The 5,649-nt window shown below is 44.6% G+C and overlaps 1 protein-coding gene across 1 annotated transcript in view; it reads right to left on the reverse strand.

Moving 5' to 3' along the window:
* Positions 1 to 521: 521 nt before the first annotated feature.
* Positions 522 to 5,649, reverse strand: part of LOC104122078 (cytochrome c oxidase assembly protein COX16 homolog, mitochondrial) — a 66,793-nt gene continuing 61,665 nt past the window's right edge. The window contains exon 6 of the mRNA XM_035889797.1: positions 522 to 576. The gene's annotated coding sequence lies outside the window, so the exon portion shown is untranslated. The remainder of the gene's footprint in view (positions 577 to 5,649) is intronic.

A 5,649-nucleotide genomic window follows, 5' to 3' on the forward strand; every position in this document is an offset into this window, starting at 1 on the left:
TGTTAGCCAACAGTGATTTAATCTGAAAGGCGTTCGGGGGACAAGACCGTTTCTTTTCATTATCTCCTCCCTTTACACAACACTGACAACCAAGGCTCAAACTTGGAGCCCAGTCTAGTTCTTTGGGTGACCATCAGTTAGGCTCTCTTCCCTTTGGCTGGGCTAGGGGAGGGCTGTCTCCTACCCATCCTTCAGTCTGCCAGCCCTTCAGCACGATTAAAGGTCTAGCCCTGTAGTGCTCAAGTTTCCCATGCTGTTGGTCACCTCAGCTACTCTCTGAGGTCCTCACAGCCCCATCCTTGCCATAAGACTGAGGATACAGCAGACACACAGAGCTGGGGTTCATCACACATGCAGCAGCCAGATGCTCCCCCGAAACACAAGCCTCCCAGTAGACAGGCACCACGAAAGCCCTGCCAACCACCTGCCGCTCCTGGGTGGTCCTGGGGACCACGGCACAGGCTGGGTACATTGTCCTTCCAGGGGATACAGCTCATTGATGCATAGATCGGGTGCTCCAGTACTCACTCCAGACCAGAGATGAACATCCAGTCAGTCTCCATTTCACAAAGCCACCTTAGCATTTAAGAACAGGAGGGTTTAGATAACAAAGAGTTAATTATACAAATGTTAAACTTCTCTTGCTCCAAATACTCGATGTACTTGCAATTCTGCTAAAAAAAGAAAAAAAGAATCAGATATCAGGCAGACTTTATGCAGGGGAGCTCTTCAAACTGATGGGAAAGTATTTAATAAAATTACAGTTTATTCATATACCATTAGGTCACCATAAACTTTCTCTAGCTTTAAATGCTTTTACCTCACATCTGAAACATTTTCTTTTTCTGCTATGGTTTGCAAGACATATCCAAGTACCCAGTTATGGTAATTCCTGCTTATGCGTTAGGTATTCAAAATAGAAGACTTAATTGCAAGTTGTGAATGCTATAAATGGCAGGCAATAAATCTCAACAACAGAGGATCAAAAGGGAAGAAAAACCAGTAACATGGTTGTTTTTAATCTAAAACCAGGACACGTTAGTCTGGTACAAGCCCTCAGTTGTTAGAGGAAGAATTTTACCTCGAGCAACAGATTCTATGAAACCCTTCTGCATTAGGAAGATTAAGAAAAAATATAAACTCAGGATCATTGTCAGTATCCCAAAACTCCACGTTTTCATTGTTCTTTCAGAAGAAAATGCCCTTACGCCTCTGGTTTGTACACACTAAAGTGCAGGGCTATTAAAAAAATACTTCTTTTAATAAGGACTCCAAAATTTTAATTTCAAAATTTCATAGGAGACATTGATGACTGAAAACATTTTAAGCATATCTTTTGTGGTTCCCCAATTTTTTTATTTGCTTAAAATCAGACATTTACTCTTACACAATGGAAAACTCTTTTGAGGTGGATGTTTTGTAGCAGCATTCAAGCCTCCTAACAACTTCATAGCAAGGTCGGATGAAGAGGACATCTTTATGTGCAAAGCCAGCACTGCTCACTTTATGTTCTAGTTACCGATCAGAGATTGTTTAAGTATGAAATTTCTGTCAAGGGCTAATGAATTACTCCTTTGGGAGCGTGGAAGCGAGTTCCTTAGTAAACTCAGAAACATGAGCTACCTCTCCGGAAAAACGAAAAAGAGGGACAAGGACCTTCTGTTTCGATTACAGGATACGAGAGCTCGTTACTTTTTAAGAGATGACTGTACCGTGAAGACACTTTCACATATGCTTGGACCAACTGAAACACCTTTTCAGCTCCTATGAAACAAAGTCAGAAGTGAACTGAATATATATATTTAATACATATGTGCGCATGTACATATATAAATGCTAAGAGGGCTCTAAAGACATTCTGCAGATGTGCTGCCCCAAGGACAGAGTCTGCACCCTCTGCACCCCCCGAACTGTCTGTGCGTTTGTGGTGAAGGACTCCTGCCAGGACTGAGGCACTAAGCCACGGTGCCTGTGGGAGGCTGACAGCAACGCTGCTGGGCCCTCGCTGCACAATATATTCCATTTCTACAGAAGCTTGAAGAAAACAGATGTTTTTCCTCCACGGAGCAGCCAGCAGCGCCCTGCCCTCCCAGCACAGCAGCCGGCCACAGCAGCGTGCCCGCTCTCCCCGCCGTTGCTTACCCCGTCCCACCTGCGGCTCCACAGCAAGCCCGCGGCGCGGAGCAGCGGCTTCCCAGGTCAGCGCTGTTTCCTGACATGAAGGCATCCCCAGAGTGTGGCATCAAGAGCAGTGAGAGGCTGGCAAGTGGGGCCAGCAGCTAGCGTGACACTTCTCCAGTTCAGCTTCTAATGGGATAATGAAGTGCGATTTCAGGTAGTAACAGCTTCTGTTAGACATCGCCGGCCCGGGGCCGTGTACTCACAGGGAGAAAGAAGCTATCCTTGGTAAACAGATTTCACTTGGACTGAAAATTCAGTGTTTATTCACCGATTTGTTTCGTGAAAGCTGTTTCAGTGGCTTTCCCCCCATTATTGATTCAAATACTTTGGCTAATTATTTAGAACACAGCAGAGATTTGCCCAGCTGCCGCAGTTATCTGGGATTTAGCAAACAAGAGTCACCAACTGGTAAATGCAGTTCTTCTGTCAGGGAACTCATTGGCTTGCTTACACAGGAGCAAGGCTCACCGCCACGTATGGAAATGAGGGCTTTGCTGTCCCCTGAGGATAGTCCAAATGCTCCTAGGTCTGTTCAAAGCTCTTCAAAGAGACACAGAGAGAGACAGAGCTCACCTTCAAAGTAACTGCGGTTTATTATTTATTTCTACCTTTTCCTTTTTTAGTAAGAAAACAGTCGTAATTATTAATCATGATTGTTTTGAGTGAATCTAATTGCAGTGTTCCCTAAAGCATAGCGACACTCCCTCCACGTTCAGCCAACAGAAATAGAAAAATCACATCCTGAAAATAGCAGCAAGAGACAGTGAACAAAACCTGGCCTCTTACAACTTGTGTCATTAGACCAGACAGATCTTTGAGATAAAATCAGCTGGGAAGACTCTGGAAGACATCGCTACCTTCCCTCAGAAATCAGTCAGAGGTTTCCTGCAGCAGAAGTCTCCTAAATCCCTCCCTACGCCAAGGGATATAGAGCTGGCTGGTGCTGCCCCAAAAGTGGGTTTGGAAGGTGTTTGGCCAGCCCTCCCTGGGTAGAAGGCGAATTCACAATAGCCTCCACCTACCTCCTCTAGAAAGGGTAGCTGCAGAGACAACGGTGGAGTTTTTAAGTGATTCCCCCCCCCAGCACAAGGACTGGAAGATACCCTGTAGTTACAGAGTCTGCTGTAGGAATGCTGGGGTGAAATTCCTTTATTTATATACAAGGTTACACTATATAATTTTAAGGTCTCTTCCAGAGATAATATATATGATTTTCTGTTCCATGAGTGACTTAGGCAAAAAAACCCCACCCATGCATAATGTAATTACACCAATGCAACTGTTCCATATAATCCCTGAGGTAAGTCCACTACAGAAAGCAAATCAGGGACTGCTCCGAAAGAATTGCCAGAAAAACGTGCAGAACTCTCTGGCCAAAATCTGCAAGCAGAGAGCTCCTCACCTTGGAGGTTAGGCTGCTGCAGTTGCATCAGCATGAAAAATAAACCGGGAAGGAATGGACACACCACTCCTGTCACAGCAGTTAGAGTGGGTCACAGCTCAGGAAGGCAAGGCATGAAAAACCCCAATGTCCCAACAAAATCCCAGATCAAATAGCATGCAGAAGTTTTTACCTGGGGCATAAGCATCTCCCCCCACTCCATTCTGACTCAAGCTAACTCTTTTTCATTGCAAATTAATAGTTCTGTATATAAAAGCCAGAGTTAGGCAAGTTCTTCAGGCACTAAATCTGGCTGGCAATTACAGCAACCCTTGTGGATACTTAGCTTTGGATTTAGGAAGTTTACAATTACCAAAACTAGAAAAATATGGACATACTATCACTGTATTAGCATCACAGCATTTTAAGGGCTTCCTGTGTAAGAGATGTTTTTTGCCTGGTCCCAGAATCTGAGCAATGCAGGGGTGCAAAGCTCTCAGGAGACTTACCTATGCTGTCTTCTTCCAAAAAATTTTGGTTTTATATTTCCTCTAAAGTAACTAAAAAAAAAAAAAAATCTCCTAGTGCAGATAAATACTTTTGTTGGCTTTCAGTATAACAGAACCAAGCCCACCACTCCAGAAAGCAGAGGCCCACCTGCCTTTTGAAAGAGAAGTAATTCAGGCCAATGCATCTCAGCTGTACTTGCAAGGCACATTAAAGGGGACCTGACTTCTAAAGGCTGCTAGGTCTCTTAAAGAGCGGGAATGATAGTAGTTACAGATGGAAAAGACCTAGGAGGTCACTGAGCCCAGCCTGATGCCAGGGCAGGATAGAGTCCCCAAAGACAGGACATGTCAAGACTTCAACTGATACTACGCTTGATCCTAGCCAAAGGGCCACGAAGCGGTAATGGGAAGGGGACTGAGAATAAAAGCGATGGGCAGCTGCCTCTGTGTGCTCTGCAGAGGAGATCCAGGCAAACCTCTTTGGGATAATGCTCAGAATTCATCAGGTTAGGTAGATGGTATTTGACTTGCTGCTCCTAATAGATAATCCTGAAAGGTCTATGCCAGTTCTCTGCTGTAATAATAATGCTGCTTTGCATGTTACAAGAAACCTGAAGCAGCATCAATAAAGTAGTCTCACGGGGCCAGTTTGCTGACACACTGTTCATGCCCTTGCTGTACACAAGGTTATCTTTAATGGCAGAAAATATCTTTTCATTGCTCCCTGTTGACTTGGAGGAGATTATGGATCCTCTGACCTTACTGCCCATAGAACATAAGCTTTGGCTGAAGGATGGTCTAAGCAAAACTTTGAAGTAGGAAAGATGTATTCTCTTAGCTTATTTCATCCAGCAGACAGGACTGCATTCAGTCCTGCCCAAGAAAGTCTATAGTATGACTTGCCCTTGTCCGTGCCATGATTCGCCTCCTCAGAAAGGTAGCTTAGACGCATTACCTCTGTAGAAGGCAATGCTGGGGTTGCAATTTCTATCTAAACACCAGTGTGACAGTTAAGGTGTTTGCTGATCTTTGTAATCATAATTTACTGAGATAACTTTTATTTAAGCTGTCAAGAAACTCAGCAGCCTTTCAAGAGAAAAAAGAAATAATAAATTGAAAAATTACGGCAATATCACAGCTGCCCTAATTTTCAAATTCATTCAGAACCCACAACCCTGTCCCAGAGGGTTCAGGGAGAGAAGCTCAAGGGCACTAGCAGAGGAACACAGGCCCTTGCTGGTTTTGCAAGCACCCATCCGAAGGTTTTGTCTTAAATTCCATGAAAGCCAACAGTGGAGTTCCCCAGACTGCTTACTAAATGAGGAGACTTGTTGGGATCCAGCTGACCCAAAGCTAGCCTTATAAAGGCAAAGTGAACAAAACTCATCATCTAAGTGCCTTCCAAGATCATAGAATCATAGAATGTTTTGGGTTGGAAGGGACCCCTAGAGGTCATCTAGTCCAACTCCCCTGCAGTGAGCAGGGACACTGCTAAATACATCAGGTTGCTCAGAGCCCCGTCCAACCTAGCCTTGAATGCTTCCAGGGATGGGGCCTCCACTACCTCTCTGGGCAACC

Source organism: Egretta garzetta, unplaced genomic scaffold, assembly GCF_000687185.1.
Source record: "Egretta garzetta isolate BGI_Z169 unplaced genomic scaffold, ASM68718v1 scaffold2, whole genome shotgun sequence".
NCBI classification, from domain to species: domain Eukaryota; kingdom Metazoa; phylum Chordata; class Aves; order Pelecaniformes; family Ardeidae; genus Egretta; species Egretta garzetta.